Consider the following 9,236-nt stretch of genomic DNA (forward strand, 5'->3'; position numbering starts at 1 on the left):
GTTGAGTTTTTACCAAAAAGTTCTATTTTGTTTTCATCTTCTTCTGGATCATCCAAATGCTCTCTAGCAAACTTCAGACGGGCCTGGACATGTACTGAATTAAGCAGGGGGACACGTCTGGCACTGCAGGATTTGAGTCCCTGGCGGCGTAGTGTGTTACTGATGGTAGGCTTTGTTACTTTGGTCCCAGCTCTCTGCAGGTCATTCACTAGGTCTGGGATTTTTGCTCACCGTTCTTGTGATCATTTTGACCCCACGGGGTGAGATCTTGCGTGGTGCCCCAGATCGAGGGAGATTATCAGTGGTCTTGTATGTCTTCCATTTCCTAATAAGTGCTCCCATAGTTGATTTCTTCAAACCAAGCTGCTTACCTATTGCAGATTCAGTCTTCCCAGCCTGGTCCAGGTCTACAATTTAGTTTCTGGTGTCCTTTGACAGCTCTTTGGTCTTGGTCATAGTGGAGTTTGGAGTGTGACTGTTTGAGGTTGTGGACAGGTGCCTTTTATACTGATAAAAAGTTCAAACAGGTGCCATTAATACAGGTAACGAGTGGAGGTCAGAGGAGCGTCTTAAAGAAGAAGTTGTAGGTGACCAAATACTCATTTTCCACCATATTTTGCAAATAAATTCATTACAAATCCTACAAGGTGATTTTCTGGATTTTTTCCCCCTAATTTTGTCTGTCATGGTTGAAGTGTACCTATGATGAAATTTACAGGCCTCTCTCATCTTTTTAAGTGGGAGAACTTGCACAATTGGTGGCTGACTAAATACTTTTTTGCCCCACTGTATATGTCAGATTCACATCTTCAACTCAACCAAAAATCTAAGTGCATTTAAAGTTAGATTTTATTTAGTCCTATTCATTAACTTAGATTTTTGGTTGAGATGGTGATGTGAATCTGACATACAAATGATTCATTTGTAGACTAACTGGAATTAAAGCCAGACTAAGTCAGTAGCACAGACACATGATATGTTGGATTCACATCTCAAACTATACAAGCAGTAGATACATCTACACAATTCAATATTACTTTTGTAATATAGTAACCTTAAAATGAGTAACACATCCATGTTCATGCATCTTCAAGATAGCATGCATAGGTCATCACAGGCCTGTGGAGATATTCACAATTGCTGTATAAATCAGAACAGAATCTTGAACGACATTGATCACTTGCACTATGCACTTTTAATGTAATCTCAACTGCAATCCAGGTAATTTAGTTCTGGTATTAGATGAAGCATAGGGATAACACATTAATATGTTGCATTAAATAAGCATCATTTCGGACATTGTATTACCGTTCTAATTTTGCTGTGCTTTTAAATGGATGAAAGTGCAGTTACAGACATCGGATCTTTCCTTCCATTGGAATTTGTTGATGCTTCTTGATGGTTGAAAGCATGTCGACAAAAACTGGGAAATTCAACTACATTTTGGCTGTCTTTTTGAGTGGGTAAATATAGGTTGTAATCGCATTGATATATGCCTTAACCAAATATGACCCAACTATCCACGTTGATATGGCATGGTGTCCCCAGTGGGATGTCCTCAGACATAAGTGGATAGCCTACATGTGGAATATGTGGAATTCATTATGTTAAATACATTGCTAGATGTCAATGTAATTAAACTGCATAAACATATCAGCCCTGAGCTATTACGAGCCCCTAGACATGCTGTCCACTACTGTCTGGTTGTGTCCCCTACTGTCCGCTACTGTCATGCTGCATGACAGGTAAGTGGCCCTAAAAAGTAAAAAAAACAACCTGTCACTTCCCTGATGTAAATAAATGCCCTGTATAGTATAGAGCACTATGCATATTTATGATGTCACAGAAGCATTGCCCATACGTCAGGCCAGTGGGCATCTGTATTCTTAGTCACACCACTCATCTCATGGGCATGAGACCCACATGACACAGAATGCCAGGCCTTGTCATTGTTGGTGATTGCACATTATGACTGGAGCCAATCAGAACACCGGAAGATGTTTCTGATTGGCTGAAACATAAGCCTATTTGTTTTCACTGAATACGCTTGAAGATCAATGCAGATGTCTGAATGCTCTTCTTTCTGTTTTAGTCATCTTATGAAGTGTCCTGGGATAAGTTGTTTTCTTTAAAACAGCAGGTCTTCAATCACCTCCAGAGGGGGAATTATTTTTCACTAATCTCTTCAGTATACCAGGATAGCCATCTTGTCCTGTTTGATATTTTTTATTTAACCTTTCTTTATCTAGGCAAGTTAGTTAAGAACAAATTCTTATTTACAATGATGGCCTTGGAACAGTGGGTTAACTGCCTTGTTCAGGAGCATAACGACAGATTTTTACCTTGTCAGCTGGGGGATTTGATCTAGCAACCTTTCAGTGACTGGCCCAATGCTCTAACCACTAAGCCACCTGCCGCCCCAAATCCTCCTTTATAAGAGGAGCTTTTCATGGGAATCTGACTACATGTTCAGACAGACATGCTATGATAGTGAGTTGTATCAGTCATTCTGAACTGTCAGGGGGTTGACTTCTCTAAACTCTGATGATTACTGGACGATGTGTCCAGGCACGCCTTTGACTGACAGTCTGGAAACCCTGCCAAACCCTAATCCAACAGGAATGATGTGGAGAGAGGCTTGATTAATCCTGTTAGGCCAACGATAACAGACCCTTTGTTATTGTAGTGTCATTCTTCTGCTCTTACACTCCTGAGGTGGAGTTTCACTCACTGAGGTAAACCAGTGTTCAATGATAGACTAAATGACCCACACAACGTAAGTCCCTCAGTTGAACACCTTTTCCCTTCCAACGCAAGCTGAGCTAAAGCTCTTCTGAGTACATATCTGACTCACATTCTATTGACCCTCACAGCCTGTGTGATATTCCTCTTGCTCCCTGATGGAATACTAACCTTTATGCCATACCTTAGCCTACCTTTTCCTTTTAGCATGGTCCGTTCTTAGTGTTCTGAGGGCCGGCCTGCCCAGAGAACAGAGTTTGTTTCCAATAATGTGGTTCAGCCCTCATAAGGCCCCTTGTTTCCCATGGCGTAGCATTCAGGTTTCCTGGCCTGTAGGCCATGAGAACTCACACCTACACCTTTTGTCCACTAGAAAGCCTGGGGAAATTATAATCAACATACTAGCTGAATGGTCTCACCTGATTTCACCAGTCAGCAGAAAAAAACAGACACACTAAAGAGAAGCGTTAGATTCTCCTTAAACCATGTTGCTATTCAATACTTCAGCTTATGTTCACATTCACATATTGAATTGAGCAATATTTGTCAACTACTGCTTCGGTGTACATGGCTACTTAATATGAGTTATTTTCCCCTTGTTCTTGTAATCTATCTCACCATCTATCTGTTGAGACTTCCCACTAGATGTCAGATCAACATCTGGTTTTGATTCAGATTTGGTTGAGTTGTCATTGGATTTAAGTTAAAAGGTGGGGGGAGGGGGAAACAAAATTCCCTTACGATGATAACTTTTTGCAAATCCAATCAGTTTTCCACATTGATTCAACGTATTCACAGAGGTGTTTGCGGTTTTTACCCAGTGGGTTGCCATTACTGAGGTATTGTTGAACAAAAGATGCCATTACTATGCAGTGCAGAAGTTCTCTTACTCACTTAGTCTTTCTGTCTCTCTCTGTCTCTCTCTGTCTCCTCTCTCTCTCTCTCTCTCTCTCTCTTTCTCTCTATGTCTGTCTCTCTCTGTCTTTCACTCACTCAGTCTCTCTCACTCTTTCAGTCACTCACACAGTTGCTCTTTCAGTCACTCACTCAGTCTCTCTTTCAGTCACTCACAAAGTCTCTCGCTCTTTCAGTCACTCAGTCTCTCACTCTTTCAGTCACTCACTCAGTCGCTCTTTCAGTCACGCACTCAGTCTCTCTCGCTCTTTCAGTCACTCACTCAGTCACTCACTCAGTCTCTCTCACTCTTTCAGTCACTCACTAAGTCAGTCTCAATCACTCACTCACTCACTCACTCACTCACACTCGTTTGCTACACCCCCCCCCCCCACACACACACACAAACTGCAGCCCTAGAGTAACTGGCATGGCACAAGAGAATCATGAATCATGAACCTTGAACGTTTGGTGAAATTCAAATGAGCCCTTCCCTGAGGTTAAGTAATAACAGAGATATTTGGGAAAGATGCTTCCCGAACGTTATTGAATTGAAAAATGTGTTTCCTGGCTTTTTTCATATTTCACATAACCTCTCTGGTCCACTTGCTAATGACACTCTTAGCAGGAGAAAGAAAAAAACAGTTTTTGCTCTTCGCACAGACAGAAACAGACAGCTAGACCAAAGACAGACAAACCATGAAAAACAGCCCCTGAGGAGACTGAGGATCCACCTGCACTGTGCTGGTCTTAATGAGAAGAAGGTAAAAACAGACTCGTGACAGTCTGGTGATGAGGACAGGGCCTGCCAAGCAACATCCACTGCAGCTGGAGATCGAGTTGGACACCCCACTAATTCAAGGTCTCCTCTGAGGAGGGGAGGGGGCAGAACTAGGAAACATACACACGCGTACACACGCATACACACGCGTACACACGCGTACACACACACACACACACACACACACACACACACACACACACACACACACACACACACACACACACACCACGTCATACTATTTTAAATACACAGTACCTGTTTTTAGTCACTACAGTACCTGAGCCGAAACACTGCTACGTTAGCAACATTCTGACAACCTTGATGCTCTCAATTCAAAGATCAAGTTTACAATGGCTCAACTTTACCAGACCCCTCTCACCCACAGAGGGGAGGAGGGATTGATGTGGGGGTTTTGTGACACCTCACGTCCGGTCATAAATTGTATGCTGCAGAGGACTCTTTTTACCCTTTATTATTGGTGATTGGAATGTGACTTTGTTACAGAGACATTTTGCCGCCCAAAAACTCTAACGTCCAAAAATGAACACTGGAACAAATCAAATCAAATCAATATTCCTAATATCTGAATGTGAGGAATGATGAGAGATGGTCTATGGAAAATTAATGTCAATGTTGTGATGTCATTAAAAATTGTATAAAAATATTGTAACTTGAACAATATACACACTGTATATGTCAGGTTTTCATCCTTTCCTACTTTGTGTAGGAAATACAGTATCAAAGATTTTTGTCAAGGTGGAATGTGATTTTAGTTTTGATGATACTTTGCCCCAGTAAGTAGCCATGCCTGAGGGAGCTCAGAGAGCGTGTCAGCATGACAGAATGCCTCCTCTTACCAGTGTTTAAAGGATGAGTTGAGAATTAACATATGAGACCACAAGGACTCAAGCTGCAGCTTAGATCTCCATTGGTTACAACCCTGGAAATCAACACGAGGTGAAGACAACAAAGTAGCCTCTCTAACAATCAAGGTTACGGTTGAGTAGCTGTTATAAGTACTCTATCTAAGAAAGTGGATTTAAGTCCCTCCTGTTACTCTCTTCAAACCCTCATCTACTACACTGCTCTCATCACCCCATTGGGGATCATCGACATGGCTGATTAGCTGTCTTTAGAGGATCACTCTTCCAGAACGAGTAAAAGTAAACACCACCCCGTTAGACTACAGGACATGGCATTGAAGCCATGAAAAACTAAGAAGAAAGATGTTATGACCTCTTGTGAACAATCAGAGCCTTACACTTAAGAGATCGGGAGATGGCCCAATGGAACCCTTTCCACAAAGGCTAGGGTCCAACCAGGATAAACGATGAAGGAAGACATTGAAACACCTAAATACATTCATGAATTCTTACTCCAAATGGATGGTGTTTCAGGTGCAAAGCATTATTATCATTACTATGAGCGTAGTTTCAAGTGTATAAGTGTTGTCTCTCTTTCTTTCTCCCTTTTCTCATCTCTACTCCTCCCTATTTTGATAAACAAGCAGTCATGTTGTTGTTAGTCTGCTAGGGACCTGTTTCCATCATATTAAGTTTATAATCAGTATCCTATACCGTGTGTGTGTATCCTGTGTTATCATTTAGTTAGTTAGTAAATAAATGATGAAATCAATTTCTGTGGTACGAAATGATCAGTAAAGCTGGGGTTTGTGCAGATGCAAGGAGTATGAGACATTCAGAATTATAAGACTGATTTGAGGTAATGATTAATAAATAACTGTTATTAATATATATCTTATATCATCTAGAGTTTAATTTGGGTGATGGAAACTTGTTAAATAACTTATTCTGTGGTGCCCCAAATTCTAATGAGTTAGTTGTTACATGATTAACTTAATTGAGTACAATTAAACCTAGCTAGTTGATTCGATACATAACAGTCATCAGATTAATGTTAAGTCACGTCATGACAATCTTTAGGGCCAAGTCAAATTTCTTCATCCTCCTGAGGTTGATGTTGAGGGAGAGGTTATTTTCCTGGCACCACTCGGCCAGGGCCCTCACCTCCTCCATGTAGGCTGTCTCGTCATTGTTGGTAATCAGGCCTACCACTGTTGTGTCATCTGCAAACTTGATGGTTGAGTTGGAAAGGTGTGTGGCAATGCAGTCATGTGTGAACATGGAGTACAGAAGGCGGCTGAGCACATACCCTTGTGGGGCCCATGTTGAGGATCAGCGTAGCAGAGGTGCTGTTGCCTATCTTCACTATCTGGGATTGGCCCGTCATGAAATCCAGGACAGGGAGAGGTTCAGACCCAGGGTCCGAGCCTAGTGATTAGCTTGGACGGCACTATGGTGTTGAAGATTGAGCTGTAGTCGATGTACAGCATTCTTACATATGTATTCCTATTGTCCAGATGGGATAGGGCAGTGTGCAGCGCGATGGTGATTGTGTCATCCGTGGATCTGTTGGGGCAGTATGCAAATTGTAGTGGGTCTAGGGCAGGCCTGGGAAATTCCAGTCCTCGAGGGCCTGATTGGTGTCACACTTTTCCCCCATCCCTGAAGTCAGGTGTGTTAGCTGGGGTTGGGGAAAAAGTGTGACACTAAACAGGCCCCCGAGGACTGGAGTTGCACAGGCCTGGTCTAGGGTGTTCGGGTAAGGTGGAGGTGATATGATCCTCAACTAGCCTCTCAAAACCCTTCATGATGACAGAAGTGAGTGCTACAGGGTGATAGTAATTTAGTTCAGTTACCTTCATACATGAACAATGTTGGACTTCTTGAAGCAAGTGGGGACACAGACTGGGAGAGGGAGAGATTGAATATGTCCGTAAACACTCCAGCCAGCTGGTCTGCCCATGCTCTGAGGACGTGGCTGGGGATGCTGTCTGGGTCGGGCAACCTTGGAGTATAGGAGTATACAGGAGTATACATGTCTTACTAATTAGAAAACCAGGTGTTTTAATCTGTGTATTCTTACTTATGCCAATTAAAATAAGCAGAGTAAGGTGTTTACATGCCTATTGCATAATCTGCCTACTGCCATAATCAGTTTAATATCAAATTATTAGTGTGCATGTAAACATACTCAGTGTATACATCAATGCTATTCTAAGAGGTAACCCGGAATTTATCAAAACAATCTTGAAGCATAGTCCTTACCACGGATACTTCCTGTTTAAGTTTCTGCCAATAGGAGTGGAGGAGCAAAAAGGAGGTATGATAGGATATTCCCGAAGGGAGGGTGGGGGAGGTTCTTGTAGCCATCCTGGAAGGGGGAGTAGCAATGGTCAAGAGTGCTCAATTAGTGAGTAGCGATAAAACTTTGGTAGCATTTTCCTCGGATTTCCTTCATTAATGTCCCCAGATACAATAAATGCAGCCTCAGGATATGCAGTTTTCAGTTTTCACAATGTCCCGTGTAGTTTTATGAGACCTGTCGAGTCATATTTTCAGTATCGGTTCTTTCCAAAACCACACCTTGGTAACACTGATAGTTATCTAGTTTATTGTGACCTGATTGACAGCTCCTTTGGAATGTTGCGTGAAATTGTTTCACAGTTCAGTGTCAAGGTTGTGGTGCATCACGCAAATCCAACCCAATCGTAGCCGCTATTAAGCTCTGCCTGACAGTTAGGATCTCTGGAGGGGGTGGATTGTTGACATGTCTTCCAAAACCGGCATGCCTAACGTTTATTTTTCTTGAAGCTTATTCATGATATCAGAAAAGCGGGTGCTGAAAGGATTTTGATTGTCTGGCTAAAGTATTTAAAGCACTGAAATGATTTAAGACACTGTCCAAACAATACATACATTTCCATCATTCTCATTCTTGGCTAATCAAGCGATACAAAACAAACAAAGAAAAAAGAAAAGGGGAAGAAAAAACACTGCTCTTTTGGCATGTGGTCGACCTGATTCTGAAAAAAAGCTTGTCCTTATTCTACGTTCACAGAGTTTATTGCTGAAAACGCCAAATTCACCATTGTGTCATTGATCATTGCATTCACAAAATGTTATCATGCTGTCTGATGTACAGTTCAGCCGTGATATCATCAAAACATTCATGTTTTTAATGTAACTTAACAGTTGCATTACAGTATGACCAGAATGAACTCCAAGCCTTTTCCCCGCAGTGTTTAAAAGGATTACTGGAAAAATACAATATCTTCTTTGTCAGCACTTAAGGTCTATATCATTCTGCCTGAGGATTTCCTTTTCCTGAAAGGAAGTATTGTTCGTAATGTTTTTTAGCTCTCATGCTACTCATCACATTAACACCTCAAAGCAGAAAGAATTTACTGATCTAGTGGGATAGTTCAAGGTATAGTTCACATTTTTCTCTGTAGAATAAAACTTTCAAACTTCATTTTTTATGGACATCCCATTATGGATTCATATTTACATAATGTATTACCAACAGCGCATGCAGAAAGACAATTTAAAAAATATATATATATATTCTACCACAAATGCAGAAATATTTCCAGGTTTTTGTACATATCAGGTTGCAGTATTTACCCTTCCGAATCCTGTGGTTTCACACTGAGACAGAGCTCCTCTCTACCATGTCAGGTGATTTTCCATGGTGGAAGCCGATGAGCGGCGTGTGATCTGTACATTATGTGGCCTATGCCCTGAGGACACTGCTCTGTATCATCTGACACTGGAGGGCTATCACACACATTCTGTGTGTGTGTGCACACATTTTACCCTTCCTCCCTATCCCATCCATGTCCCATCCATATCTGTCCTCCTCTTTCATCTGCCATTCCCTCCATTCCCTCTGTCATGTAAAATCAATAGCAGGTCCATTTGCCTTACAGTATAATGGGTTCACCCCAAACCCC

The sequence above is a fragment of the Oncorhynchus masou genome, chromosome 32 (assembly GCF_036934945.1).
Source record: "Oncorhynchus masou masou isolate Uvic2021 chromosome 32, UVic_Omas_1.1, whole genome shotgun sequence".
Classification (NCBI taxonomy): Eukaryota; Metazoa; Chordata; class Actinopteri; order Salmoniformes; family Salmonidae; genus Oncorhynchus; species Oncorhynchus masou.